The sequence below is a fragment of the Pinus tabuliformis genome, chromosome 4_1, assembly GCF_031772625.1.
Source record: "Pinus tabuliformis cultivar Carrire ecotype Pingquan chromosome 4_1, CPIR1, whole genome shotgun sequence".
NCBI classification, from domain to species: domain Eukaryota; kingdom Viridiplantae; phylum Streptophyta; class Pinopsida; order Pinales; family Pinaceae; genus Pinus; species Pinus tabuliformis.
In genome coordinates, this window is record NC_142303.1 from 682,767,570 (window position 1) to 682,784,046 (window position 16,477).

Sequence of the window (16,477 nt, forward strand, 5' to 3'; positions counted from 1 at the left end):
GACATGAAAAGTACAATACATATTTAAGGACAACAAGTATGGAGTATAATAGAACAGGCAAATATCCTGAATATTATCATCTTTAACAAGATTTCTTTGTGATGATCAAAAAAGAAAAGGACACAATTATCTATATCACTTCACTGTCCTCAGTTCCACTATAAACCAAACTGATTGATTATCTGTACCATGTTGGTTCCTCCCTTTCCCGTATAACTCTCTTTGTGTATGATCAATAAGATTATGGGTATATTTTTTTTCTATTGATATGTTCAGACTTCTTCCACCATCCCTACTCTTAAGAAGTGATGAACCACCCTCTATGTATAAAATGATAATAATAATAATAATAATAATCTATATATATATATATGTATATATATATATATACATATACATATTCATATTCACTAATAGTTTTATGATTTTTTTCCATAGATGGAGGATAGGGGGTCTCATCACGAGCCAACCTACCATGATCATAAGGAAGGAGTGAGGTGGCATTCCCACTATGGCCACCACACTAGGGATATGATCCAATGGATGCAAAAAAAAAACAAAGTCCTTGGAAACAGGAGGTCTCATCATGAGCCGGCCTGACCACTTTCGCTACTTCCCAGCGAATGGCAATGTGTTCACCTAGTTACCATGCCAGCACATTGGTCTCTACTATGGGAATCATAAGGCATTTCCCCAATTCTACATAGAGGACCATGGTTCCCAAGGGTTAGAAAGAAACTCTATTGAGGCTATGGATGCCTGCAGGCAACAGAAGCTCTGTCGATGGTATTGAAGCTTCATTTCACATCAATAATTATTATAAGACCCTCTTCTTATGATTTTAGTTTTTCTATGGAGAGATTATGTCCCTAACGTACCTTGAACCTTTATGCATGAGTAATCTTTTTAAATCAGTCACAACAGTTTTAAGTGGAATAACGGAAGTAAAGTATTATTTCCTACGTATGCTATCCCTTTTTCTTTATCATATCACATCATAGTAGCCTATCACTTATTGATAGTTCTCGGTACATGCCTTAATTTCACCACTCCAATATCCTTTATGATCCTTTCATTAATATGCATACCTTTCCAATCCATAACCTCTGTACTTCGTTGCCAGCGCATTATCCTTTCATTCATTCGGTCGTAGGTGACCTATTATTTTGAAGGGGGGTGGGGACCTCTAGGGTACTTATGCATGCACTGTCATCTTTTCATTGGATTTTGTAGAATGATATGAAATTCCATGATCACAGAGCATGTGGCATTATAACATTCCTTAATAACGGTATTTATGTTTATAAAGTATCGCCTGATAGAGACATTACAACCATTTGTTGTTCCATCACTTGGTTCTATTCATCACTGTGCTTTCCTACACTTGTTATTTGCAGAATTCAAGCATTATGGGAGGAAGAAAAGTACGTTGAGAACCTCTAATACTGGCTGTCTTGTATGAAGCCAGGGAAATTTTAGCTCAAGCAAGATGGATAGCATACTTTATGAGATTTCAACCACCCAACGAAGAAATTTCCATCGAATTCTTACGGAATCCTAGAATGGACAATCCATGGTAAGAGGTAGGAAAATCACTATATCAGACGATGTGATAGCAAAAGTATCCGGGTTACCAGCAGAAGGACCAGTATGGGCTGATAAGTGGTCGAATTTGCATGACGCTATCGAGGCTTTTAGGGATGAAGGACAATAGCTGATCAAGAAGTGCAAAGGTGTTCGACCATCTTCTCTTGGATAACCACGGAGAGAATTGGCACAAATTTTCCAGAACTACATTACCTGCGATGGGCGTAAAAACGTGGTAAGGCCGTGACAACTTAAACTTTTAGCAGTTCTAAAATGAAAGTGCTTTGTTAATTTACATGCATTGTTGAATTCTTTACTGCATGACACTGTCGAGAGGCTAAGATGGTCCCAACACATAGAAACTGTAGTAAGCCACCATTGTCTGATCAGGCTAATAGTTAGCTATAACCTCACCCAGCAAAAATTAAGCTTAGATGATCTAATATTAGCCCTCAAAGGAGGTATATCCCTGCCAGCACCTAACCCTGTTCCAAAAAGAAAGAGGACTACCCTTTTAAGGAACATACCTCACAAGTGTAGATGATCCTCAAGGTTGAGGTCAAAACTGGGAGCGCCTGAAAATCCTCAAGGCAGCATCAATCAAACCATAGAATTATCTAGCCCAGTAAGTGAACAATACTTGTAGATAGAGTTAGAAGGACACGATAACCCTGAATTAGGCAATGGGGAAGGAACAGGGCATTCTATAGATGAACAAAGAAACGAATTGGGACTTCCCTCAATACCAAAACATGATTCCCCAAGGTGATTTTTTGCACGATTTCAAATTGGCCCAGGTCCTGGCCAACATGAATGTTTACATGCAGCCTGAAAGCCCGCTCAATCTTAATTTAGGAGAAACCCAGTCTCCCGAGAATTCTAGTGATACCAGAATTCTATATCCCTCAAAATTTGCAAGCGATGAAGTGGAGACAGAAGAAGAGAACCAATCTAGTGACATGCTCCCAGTGGAAAACAACCAGGTAGGCCTAAGCACAGAGAATATAGGCAAAGAAGAAGAAGTAGAGACAAAGATGATTCAGGAAGCCGATAATCAATCAGGAGACACTGTCCTTTTAGAATAGAGCCAGGGTGAGCAACCAAGCTCTTTAGAAGCAGAAACTATTAACGAGACTATCAGCAGAACAATTGCTCCTCTGAAAAAGTATAGAGCCAAATTGAAAAAGCTTAGGAAAGAACAACAGAAGCTTCGCAAAACAGTCAAAAGGCTCAGAAGAAAAATAAAAGAAATATCAGCAGGAAAGTTTCAGGACAAAACCCTAGACATAGTAAATGCAGCTGTACAGATAGAATCATATGAACAGAGGGCTACAGGGACTCAAACTGAGCCCATACCCACTCAACCAGTCATCATTCAAGAAGAACAACATGCAATTTTAGTAGATGTAGCTACTCAGACAGAGGAAGTACCCTCTTATAGCATGGCTACTCAGATGGAGGTTTAGACTTCCCATAATAAAGGGATTCGGATAGAAAACATCCTTTCTCATAGCATAAGCAATCAGACAAGCATACAAGCTAAAGATGTCACGAAATACAATGATCCCATTATACTGAATCTTCAGGAAGAATTAGCACAGGCTCGGCTCGCATTAGAATGGCTTGAATAAGAAACCATTTCCTAGCAGAAATATCAGGAGTTTGAAAGACAGCATTGGGAAATGAATGCAATAGAGAGCGAGACCTTCAACAGATACAGAAAAGCAGAATAAAAAATAGAGAGAATCAAGCTCAAACTAGATAGGGTCATAGGTCGGATAGACACCATCTACTCATTATATACAGATGTCTTGGCATGCAGGGCTCCCAACACCAATTATTCCTTGTTTTTGTTAGAACGATACTTGCTGTTGAAAATTAAAGCCGTGAGAGTTGGAAAACCAATTGAATTAAAAAAAGTTGAAGATTTTATAAATTGCTGCAAACAACATGGTGTAAAGGTTCAAAGGCTTCTTTGTGAATTTTACCTACACAATTTTGTATCAGAGAATGAGGTGGAAAAGAACCCTAACCCTTTTGTGAGGAATGTACAATTCCAGGCCTTTATCTCATTTGCAGTTAACCAACTTAAATGGTTTAAAGCTCATAACGCATTCCAACGACAAGAGAATGGATTAGATCTTTGGGTAAGAAATGAACCCAAGCATCCTTTGCAAATGCTTGCCAACCATAAGAGTCTGATGACAAGGGAAGCAGTGATTAAAATTTTAGGGCCTATTCATAAGGAGATTGTACAGAACAAAGTATCATATTTTCAATCCATTCATGAAATCTCTCTGGCTACATCCAAGCTCAGGTGGACGATCTCCACTAGTAGTGTGCAGGATAGGGAGCTATTTAATTATAAAAATTTTAAAGCAGTTGCAGCTTGTTTTGTTACTTATAGCAACCTTATTTTGAGAGAGGGACCTTATTGGTTAGGATGTTGGTTTCATAAACTCATCATTCGGTATCCTCCTGAGGGTTACAGGGCCATCTACGAATTGCCTGAAGGAAAGGAAGGGCCCGCCTTTCCACTCCTAGCTTAACATCATGGTTTTAGACCAATTTTTTATGCTTCTTCTCCAACCTACTCTTTAACTGCACTCCATCAGAATTACTTACTTTTCATGAGGACATGAAATAGGGTAAGTAGGGGAGTATGTTGAGTTACGAAATGGGTATGCATTTACTATTAATTTCATCATCATTTTCCTTGATTATTATCTTTTTCATATCTTAATGCGCTGATATATTGAGGAATTATGGTAAGAAACAGATGAATTATTTGCAGTTAAATTTAGATAACTTTTACCCTTCTTTATGCAGGAAAGCGACAAAAGGAACGATTGTTTTTCCTTGACGTTGGAACAACAAAAACCGACAAACAAAGGAAGGAACATGTCGGTTGTGGACAAGGCTGAGGGCGAATCAGAGGGATCAACATGAAATAGGAAAGGTGTCTAAAGTTAGCAATCGATTGTGAATCCCTCAGGATCAGGAGATCTTGAGGGATTGCATTTACCATTTACCCTTTACCCCTTTCTGATTATAAAAGAAAGTGATTGTAGGAAGAAAGGGGAGGAATCTCTATTATTTTACAAATTGTAAGTTTTAATTACAGACTCGCGCTGTTGGAGAACGCCCCCATATTGTAACGCTACTTAAGTTCGATGATTAATATATAATTGAAGCTGTTGTTACCTCGCATTATCTGAAGTAGCTCAGCAGTGTTCGCTAGCAGCTAAGGGCCCAGCCTCTCGTGGATTGAACTGCTTTCTTGTGTTATATTTCTGATTCTCATAAAGTTTGGTTGGTTTGATAATTTTCCTATTTCTGTGAGTTTACTTTATTCGCTATTTATCACTTCCTTGTATCGAAGTAGTGTATGTTCTTTATAGATTTTACAGCGTTGTCATTTGATTTGAGTTATGTTTATTACAGAGTAAATTATCTAGACGGTGAATCACATTGATTTAATCAGCTGTAAGAGTTTGATTATTGCTATTGGACTCTCAGATTGATATCATTCCTATTTTGATTTCTTTATAGAGATCGAGTATAGTTTAGATTGAATCATCTAAGAAGAGGTGAGTTATTGTTACTATGCTCTCGGCTGATGCTGTTGTTATTTGAATTGTTGTAAGATTTAATTTTAGTAGAGGATTGAGTTTTGATGTTAGATGTCATATTTCATTTAATAATTGCAACTTGAGTTTATTATATGGATTCATTTACTCTTGTGTCAAAGATCTATACTACAATTTAGGAAACATTACTCTCTAAATTTATAGCAGCCACATACTGTGTACACTCTTGAAATAAGAGGACTTTCCCGGGTTGATGATTAATGTGGGATAATTAGGAGTTCTAAAAGGAATCTTTTATTAGCCAACATCAATGAGATTATTTTTTTAAGTATATTATTCTCATTTTTCAAATACAAAAACTAAAAATAGCACAACCAACTCCCTCCTTAATCATCAAAATATGCTCAAGAATACATGTACAAGCTTTTGAGGCCAATGTCTTGGTTGTCTATGATCCAACCCAAAGTAAAAACCTTAAATCTCTTGCAAAGGCTTGGTTGGTCCGTGTTGATCTGGTTGATAGCCATGATCAGTTAACAATTATATTAAGCATGGGTAATAATCTAATAAAGAATTTTGAAGACATGTTTAGTGTTGGAAACAATGTTCACATTATATATTTTGTAATAAGAAATTGTTATGAAACAAGCTCACAAAAAGATAGAAATGATAGATCAACGAATTAGAAATAAGCCTCTTCGAGGGGGCAACCTTCTTTACATTATACAAATTAAAAATTCTTGGATGATACAAATGACAAGACCTCCTTTCTATATATAGGAGTTTAAGGGGTCCCAATACAATCAGAGCCTACATAACAATAATATTGTAGGGGCACAACAATAACAATAGTGGGTTTCTATGGGCAATAATAATAACAATATGGGGACTATATGGGCATAATAATACAATAAGGGGGTTGCACTAATAACAATAAGGGGTTACACTAGTACTATAGGGACCTAACATTTCCCTCTCCTTAAAAAATTCTTTTCCTCAACGCTTGAGTAGTTATGGATGCTTCTGTATAAAATTCTCGTCCTCCCATGTGGAATCTTCAGTGGGTAAGTTCTTCCACTTGATGAGATACTATGAAATTGATCAATTTTGTAGTTGTCGGGTTCTTGTTTCCATGATTGCTTCAGGTTCCAATATGATTTTTCTTTCTTCATCAAGTTCCAACAATATTGTTTGAAGTGGGAGCTTGTCACCTATAACCTTCTTTAAGCATGAAACATGGAAAACTAGTGGCACTTGGGAAGATGCAGGGAGCTCCAATTTGTATGCCATAGTACCAATCTTTTGCAGTACCTTGTAAGGACCATAGTACTTTGGTGATAATTTATTATCCTTCTTAGCTTGCTTGAGGGACATTTGTTTGTATGGTTGTATTCGTAAAAATACCCAGTCACCTATATCAAAACCTCTTTTGTTGTGATGTTGATCTACCTATTGTTTCATTTGATTCCACGTGAAAGTAAGGTTATCTTTTTTCTTCTTGATATGTCCTTCTATCTTGAGAGTTTGAGGAGTGGCGATTCCTAAAAATGCATTACATGATATGGTCGGATTCATTTCTTCTTTCTCTGGGGTTGGTTCTTGTTGTATATCCTCTTCTTTTGACATTTTTTAATACTTTTCTTCCTCCTTTTCATAATCAACGTAAAATACTTTCTTCTCAGCACACTGGTGACATTTAGTGTATTTTATATTACAACTGTAACAAAGGTTGTTTTCTCTTTTTTCTTCCAATTGTTATGGTGTCAACTTTGTAGGTTGTGGAATTCTAGGAGCAACAACATTTCCATCTTTATAATTGTGAGTGGTAGGATTTTTTGTTGGCATAATTTTTCTTTCTATCCTGAATGCCTTCTCCAATGAATCAAGTTCCTAAATACCAACTTCATGCTGAATGTTATCGTTTAAAGTCCCTATAAAGACATCAATCCTCTACTTCTGTGGAAAACAATGTAAACTTTGAAACGAGAACTCATGCTATTACCCGTTTTGTAGAGATAACAAAAAAGTGACCCGATTTTGAAAAGGGGTGATGCAGAACACGTGTTTTTTAGATCTTAGTTTTTGGCACTATAATTTTTTTTATGTACATTGCGTTTTAGAATGGTAGTTTTTTTTATGCTGATTTAAAAACGTGGTAATTCTACACCAAGCCCTTTTTTTAAAAGGTTTTTTTATTTTTCTTATTTTTATTTTCTAATGTATGAAATGTAAATAATTATTTTGTAAATTTAATAATTTTTGAAGTGGTCTTTTTCTTCATATTTTCTTGTTTTTATTTTAATTTTTTCTTTTTTTTTGTAGTGAGGCTTTTATTGTTTTTCATATTTAAAGAAGAAGGTCGATATTTTGAATTTTCGATATTCTACCCGATGCAATGAGTGCTAAGTGAACTATTCAAAAATCATGAGAAATTAGTCAGTTACGACTACCTCTCATGGAAATGGTCATACGTGAATGACTTACTTAACGCAGTTGAATCCCAAAATGATATCTAATATAATGCACTGCGTAAACCCCCATACTTAAATTCAAAAAGAGTCAAGGGATCTCTACTTGAATGGTTCATGAGGCACAATACTTGCTAAGGTTTTGCAAATGGGGTAGCAAGCTAAGTGGGCTTGATTGTGGGGAAAACTCCACAGTTAAGCGCGCTTGAGCCAGAGGAGTTCTGGGATGGGTGACCTCCTGGGAAGTCCTGGTTACCGGGTGCAAGCCCGGGAAGTGATGATTGATGCTATGTGATTCATTTCACTAGTTTCAATCCCACTTCTTCACCCCTGTGAGCATCACCCGATGCAATGAGTGCTAAGTGAACTATTCAAAAATCATGAGAAATTAGTCAGTTACGACTACCTCTCATGGAAATGGTCATACATGAATGACTTACTTAACGCAGTTGAATCCCAAAATGATATCTTATATATCATTAATTAATTTTTCAATCCACAAGAAATAATTGTTTCTAAAAAACAATATTTTTTAACAATGGACATAAAAATAGTCATTTTTAACATAAATATAAATAAAAAACTACACGTTTTGATAATTTTTTGCTACAATTGACATGCGAAAATCACAATTTTTATACGAAAATTTTAACTAAAAATAGTTAAATAATAGTTTTTTTTAATGAATTTCATTTCAAAAAAATAATAATAATCACTTTTTTTTTTCAAAAATTGATGATTAACTTAAAAATTAATGTGAAAATCACACGTTACAAATATTAAACGCATAACAACCTTAACTGAGTGTATATTCTTCTCATAAAATGTCAAAGTCAAAACATTACAAGTATAACTACTTAATAGTTACAAAAAATGAGCTTGATTTCCAAGCATAACTTAAATTTAATCAATAATGTCACGTAATCCAAACTCTTCGTCCTCTAGAGTTTTATCATTGTCTTTTTCCACAATATTTTCTGCTTCCTTTTGCTCATTTTCATCTTTTAATTGATCTTTGATGTCTGTGAATCTCCCAATGTATGTCTTTCCAAACATCCCATGTAATGGTGGTTGAGATTCCTTTGCCTTTTTTCCCACACGTGATTCACTAAAGTCCCCTTTCTTCAACCCAATTTCTTGCATTGCATCTGGAAGAAATTGAAGAGAATTAATTCTTTGCTGAATGAAATTGCACTGTAATGGATCTTTTTCAATTGCAATGCAATTTCTTCCATTTTGAAGGCAACATGCTAGTGTTGTACCTAATTATCAAGCACAAAAGAAATAATGAAGTAAATTAGTACAATGACATATTGATTAAAAAATAACATATTGAAATTCAATTCCATATAATAAAACTTACTTGAGCCAAAAATAAATCTAGAACCCAATCTCCTTCAATTGAACATATGTCTATAAGATAGTTAATCAATAATTGTGGTTTTTGATAAATGTTAACTATCTCTCCTTTTGCTTCTTTGTCTTCATATGTTAGTTTTTTCATAACAGCATCATAAGTCAGTATTTTTCTATGACTCTTTCCGTCTACCGGATTAAAAATCATAGACATATAGCTATCATCTTGTGCCAAACTATCAATATGAATGAACTCACAATCATTTATAAATACTTGATCTTCATGGTTAAGAAGATTTGACTTTTGCCTGCAACATGAAATAGTAAAAGTTCAATCAACTTGTACATAAATGAATTTTTCAACATTAATCAAATATACATTTTAAACGTCTTACCATGTTAGCTGCATCCTTGAATTTGTTTTCCCCTTGAAACTTGACAATATCATTGCCAATTATGTGTCTGAATGAAATGTCACAAATCTCCATAATGGTCATGACGTGACTTCTACAAATCCCGCAACCACTTTACTAAGAGCTTGATAAGTATAAGGTTCACTATCATAGTCAATGTTTGGAATATTGAAACCATGGGGAATATCTGCAATAACTAGAGCATACTCCCTTTTAGGTATGAGTTTAGCAATGTCTTCATAGTCACCTTTTATTACTTGATATTGAATAGTGTCTAGCCCATTCCAAATGAAATGAGTAAGAGTTGGATCAAGTTCAACATTCTTAATACATTGCTTCCTCAGTGTTTTGATCTTTATTTTTTCAATAAAGGTTCTAAAGCTAGTTAACAGTCCATTATCATCCTTCTTCATATTTTATAAAATAGACAAATATATGTGTAAGTTATAAATTAAAAATAGTGCACAGATGAATAAAAATAAATGTGTAAATCAAGATACCTTTTTAAATGAAAGATAAAAAGCTTTTAATGTTGATGTAGAACTTGAATCTGGATAGTTGTGTACAACATCATCCCAACTATCTTCATTCAACAATTTAACTATTTGTTCTTGAATTTCATGTAAACTTTGTGACTGCATAGATAAAGTAACAAAAAGTTAATATAATGATATGTATAACAAATACTACCAAGAAAAACATGTTTTATTTAAAAGAAAATTATAATCTAGAAATAAATAAAAATAATTCAACACACTTACTTTTGGAATTCCTTAGACATTTCCTCCAATGATAATTTCCCTGACTTCACACAAGATAATATTGTTTTGACGATTTTTTCATCTTTCACTCCTTGCATTTCTCTCCAAGGTGTGATAGCCATATCTTCTGGAAGTTGCTTCAATTCAAGAACTAATTTACTGCCGCCACATATCAATGGCTTAGACTTTTTGACCTTCCAGTTTTTCATGCCAATGTTTTCCCACATGCTAAAAATCTCATCAATCAACTTCCAAACCTTTCCAGTTCTAAATGTTAATTAGAAAATGTTATCAACACCTCTGAATATATCACTAGGAAGGTTGTGTTTTCCACCTTTTGAATTGGGTTTCTCTTCAATTTGTTAACCTATTTCCATACAACATTCCCTTTAGAAATCTGCAATAACATTTATCCTATCTCCACCACATTTTTCTTGAAATTCACTATGAATAAATCTAACCCTTTGGATGAAAGTCATAGACATCCTATATTCAATATCTGAATTATGATCCCATGCCACTAACTTTGCTTCTGTATCCAATAAACCAGCATAAATGATACATTTCATTGTTCCAAAATGTGGGTTATTGGGATATTCCTCCATCAACTGTCTTTGAGCTTTTACATAATGGTTCCCCCCAAGAGCATAATAATTGTATTCAAAACATTTTGACTTATCAAATGCTTCTTTGTTGGGAACTTGAACTGGATCAACAAGAAGCACATAATTAACCACATGAGCATATGGATTGTACCTCATCAATTTCTTCAAGTTGTGAACATGCAGATGGTGTGGCTTTCTAACTTGATATTGACATTGTCCTTCACTTGCCTTATAGGTTTGTCTGACATTAAGCTGAAATATATGACCACCATCAATTAAGTTTCTCTTTGTCAAATTCTGTCGAATGGCATTTTGTTTTGTTTTCATAACGCCATCCTATAAATCAGCTCCTGATGTAATTATTTCTCTGCTTTCTTTTGAAGTTTCACTAGGTTCTTGACTGCTGGTAATGACTACTTCAAAATCTTCAGCTTTACTTTTCTTCGTCATAACATTCTCAATAGATTTATTCTTGGGCATTGTTACTTTTGGTCTTTTATGGCTCTTCTCTGTTCCAATGTCATCTTCAGTAATGGCAACATATGCTTCACTGTTAGTTTCAACTTCATTGTCCTCAAAAGTAACTTGTATACCCTTGCTAGATTTATCCACTAGAGGCCTTTTTTTCTGATCCTTTGGATGTAGTTTTGTAGCATCATCAATTACTAAATTTTGCTTGTTTTCCATATCTTCTTCTGACACTGAGTAAAAACTACTAACAACTTTCATGATATCATGCTCTATGAAATGAATGCCTCCCAACCTAATTCAACAACTTTCAACAAAATTCTGCCAAACAAAATATCATATGTCAAGAAAACAAAGTTAAAAAAATATAGCGAGACACTTTCAAGAACGCAAAATACAAATATAAATAACAATACTTATGATGTTTTGTTTCATCTCATTTATGCTTTGTTTACATAACTTTGTAGATACCTCTCTCGTGTCATACAATGAATATGATAGTCGATATTTAATCCTTTCATGTGACTTTGGAGCTTTTGTAAGTATGTAAACAACTTCAGCGTCCGGTATCGAACACACATCTATGACTCTTCCCATTAGCTCAAAAATTCCATTATCATTCGGTATATCAATATATAGATATATATTCACATTTTGGCTTTCCCTTTCTTTCACATACTAGATTCTTGATGGGAATTTCACCTTGTTTGAATTTTTCCAGTTTGAAATCATCTTCTTATCATTTGAGGCACTTGAAAGATTTGTAGCCATGAGCTCAGGTGGAGTTCGTTCACCAATATTTTTTGAAGATGCATCTTTAAGAGTCTTTGGTCCAGAAAGATTCATAGAAATCTTCTATGATGCCATTTTCATGAAAAATAGAAACACATAAATCAGTAAATAATGAAAACATATTAGCCTAAATCCACAACGAAAATATATCATAAATTTTTAATTTGTATAATCAGATAATTGAAATTAAAAAAATATTAACACTAAGAAATGGCAGAAGCCCAGCGACACCACCCCGTCCATTCGCGGAGTGGCGGGTGATTCTGAGAATCACACAACCTCTGTGGGCGGGCGGGCAAGCGGCCATGGTGGCACAGGATGAGATTGTGGTAGCTCCTCACCGTACTACCGAGGCGGCCCACCCACCCCTTCCGTCCCTACACCCCCTACCTACATGCCCACTCCCCCCCACCCCCTCACGCCCCCTTCCCCCACCCCCTCACGCCCGCCCCTTCCACCGCCTCCCCACCCCCCTCCCAGCCACCCCTGCCCCTACCCTCTCACTCGCCCCTTACCCCTCTTCCACCTCTCCCCCCACGCCCTCACGCCTGCCCCTTCCACTCGCTCCACCCCTCACTCCACCCCGTCATGCTTGCCCCTTCACACCTCCCCACTTCCGCCCATTCGCACCCCCCTCTCGCCACCCTACCGACCCCCTCCCCCCACACTCCCCTCCCCGCCCTCTCATGCCCCACCCGACGCCTACCACCCCTCACCCCACCTCTCCACTCCTGCCCCTTACCACCTCCCCACTCTTGCCCCTTCGCACACCCCTCTCCCCACCCTACCCACCCTCCTCACCTTACCCGCCCCCTCCCCCCACACTCTCTTCCCCACCCCCTCACGCCCCACCTGGCGCCCCGTTTGCCAACCTACCCATTCGCCCCACTCCACCCCATCCCACCCGCCCCCCCTCCACCCCTCACCCCACCCCCTCACAGCCGCCCCTTCCCACCCCGCTCCTCGTAACCTACCTGCCCCCTCCCCCCACACTCCCTTCCCCACCCCCTCACGCCCCTCCCCACCCCCACCCACCCCATCCCGCCTGGCGCCCCGTCCGCCCACCCTGCTTGGAACCCAGTCCACCCACCTCGCTTGGCACCCCATCCACTGACCCCGCCCGGCGCCCACCCCACCTGCTCCTCTCCACTCGCTCCCCCTCCACCCCTCACCCTAGCCCCTCACGGCCGCCCATTCCCACCCGGCTCCCCACCTAGCACCCCGCCCACCCCGCCCGATGCCAACCTCACCCCACCCTACCGTCCGCCCCACCCGCCTGCTCGACCACGCCACCTGGCACCCCACCCGGCCACCCCACCCCACCCATCCTCCCTGCGCCAGCCCAGTGGCCCACTCACGCACTCAGCAGAAATCGGCCGGCCACCCAGGCAGGCAGACAGGCCGCCGGGGTGGCGCGAGGAGGGGGCGGGGAGCAGAGGGTAGGGGTAGGGGTGGGTGAGGGAGGGGTGCGGAGGGGCGGGGGTGCGGGTGGTTGGTTGGGTGGGGTGGGGGAAGGGGGGGTGGAGGGTGGGGGAAGGGCAGGTCGGAGGGAGGAGAGCGGGGGTAAGGATGGCCGAGGGAGGGGGTGCGGGTGTGATCGGTGGAGGGGGCGTGAGGGAAGGGGTAGGGGTGGGTGATTGGGTGGGGTGGAGGGTAGTGGGTAGGGGTGGAAGGGGGGTAGGGGTTGGGAGGGAAGGGTGTTCGGGGGTGGCGGGTGGGGAGGGGGTGTGTGGGGGGTAAGGGCGCATGGGGGGAAGGGGGGTAGGGGCAAGGTGGGAGGTGGGTAGGGGTGGAAGGGGGGTAAGGCTAGGATGGGGTGGATGTTTGATTGCAGGGTGGGGTGGCATGTGTTGGGAGGTCAGGGGGGGGGGGGTGGGGTGGGAGGCGGGTAGGGGTGGAAGAGGGGTAAGGATGGGTTGGGGTGGCCGTCCAATTGCGGGGTGGGGAGGGAGGCAGGTTGGGGGAGGGGTAGGGGGTAGGGTTGGTAGGGTGGTGGGGTGGGGTGGCCGGCCGATTGCGGGGTGTGGTGGGTCGAGGGGCGTGAGGGGGGCGAGAGGCTAGCTGGGGGGTAGGGTGTGGGGGGAAGTGGGTAGGCGGTAGCGGTGGGGGCAGGGGGGAGTGGGCAGGGGGACAATGTGGGGGAGTTTGGGGAGGGAGCCGGTAGGGTGTGCAGAGGGGGCGGGTGGCTAGCCGATTGCGAGATGGGGGTGCCTAGCTTTGTTGGGCCCACCATGCTCACAACAGAAGTATTGGTTAATTTGGCTGACAAAAATTATTAATCTTAAAAAAATATATACTTCATTAAACTAATTTAATATGAAAATTTTCAACGAAAAAATTTAACTGACCTTTCAATTGCGAGAATTCTTCATTGAATATGTTGTTGATAGCAATGTAGCTGCTCCACAAATTCGCTCCAAGTCTTTCAACGAAACCCAGAAAACCTTGATGTAATGTGAATAATAGTGATAATGGAATTTAGTATATAGGTGAAATTACGGAGATGTTTTACTGTACGGTGAATGCGAGATTAATTAGTTTTAAAAAAAATAACATGTTAATTTTTTTATGGTGATGGAGAAAAATATGATAAAGTGAATATTATGTAATTGTTTTACAGTGGGTTGAATGTGGGATTAATTTGTTTAAGAATGTATTATAAAAATTAAAAAAACATTCAATTGTTTAGTAAATATTATATGCTTTGACTATTACAATAATTTAGGTAGAAGTTGTAGTTTACAATTTTAACTTTAATGATTTATTTCATAAAAAAATTTAGTTTACATTTTTCATTAAATTGTAGAATAAAATAATGAAGAGAAATAAGTCTCACAAACTTTTAGGAGGGAAATATTTTCGAGAAACTTTTTTTTTTGAGGGGGGGGGGGAATTTTTAGAGGGAAAATTTCATTCTCTAAGCTATATAATATCTTTAGGAGACTCTCCATTTGTATCATTCACCATCTTCTATTTGAAAGGGATGGATTGTCCTGATAGTGAAGTTTCAATTTATACATCATCAACATCTTCATCACCTAACAACTCTATTCATATGGATGAATATAGTGGGAATTCTTCCACTATGAATAGAAAGTCAATTCTTCCACTTAGTCCTGATCCTAAGTACTATGAGAGCAGCATTGATGAAAGAGGGGATGGAGAATTTCAAATAAATAAAGAGTCATAGATTCCACTTAGTATGAATTCGAAGGAATATGAAAGCAGCAGTGATGATGAGCTTGATGACAAATTTCAAAAGAATGGAGTGTCATGGTGTCCACTTAGTCCTAATTCTAAGGACTATGAGAGCAATCGTGATGAAGAGCATGATGGTGAAGTTCAAAAGAATGGAGTGTCATGGTGTCCACTTAGTCCTAATTCTATGGACTATGAGAGCAACAATTTTGAAGAGCATGATGACGAATTTCAAAAGAATGGAGTGTCACAGTGTCCACTTAGGCCTAATTCTAAGGACTATGAGAGTAGCAGTGATGAAGAGCGCGATAACAAATTTCAAAAGAATGGAGTGTCAAAGTGTCCACTTAGTCCTAATTCTAAGGACTATGAGAGCAGCAATGATGAAAAGCATGATGATGAATTTCAAAAGTATGGAGTGTCATGGTGTCCAGTTAGTCCTAATTCTAAGGACTATGAGAGCAGCTTTAATGAAGAGCGGGATGATGAATTTCAAAATTATGGAGTGTCACGGTGTCCAATTAGTCCTAATTCTAAGGACTATGACAACAACAGTGACGAAGAGCGGGATGATGAATTTCAAAAGAATGGAGTGTCATGGTGTCCACTTAGTCCTAATTCTAAGGACTATGAGAGCAATAGTGATGAAGAGCGTGATGATGAATTTCAAAAGAATGGAGTGTCACAATGTCCTCTTAGTCCTATTTCTAAGGACTATGAGAGCAACAGTGATGAAGGACAGGATGATGCACTTAGTCCTAATTCTAATGAGTATAAAGGTAGCAGTGATGAAGAACAGGATGATGCACTTAGTCCTAATTCTATGGACTATGAGAGCAGCACCGAAAATGCACATGAGGAAGAATATCCAATAAACATCAAGTCAAATTTTCCATTGAGTCCGAATTCTAAGGACTATGATAGTAGCACTGAAGAAGGGGAAGATGAAAAATATCCTCCACGCCAGTATTTGAAAATCATAGCTGATCATAGTGTGGATAAAATTCCTCTTAATGATGATGAAAATTATTATATAAATGATGATCCAATGATGGAGATGTTGCTAAGAAATATTGTATCAAGGAGTAGGAGTAGATCTTTTCATATCAATGTAAGATGTTCTAGTTATACAAGGGGTAGAGTAGAATATCTGATGAGAAGAAGGTCTATCAGAACACTCATTTCAAGTGAATGTTGCCAAAAAGATTGCTTGAAACATATGGATTTCAAATTTGCATT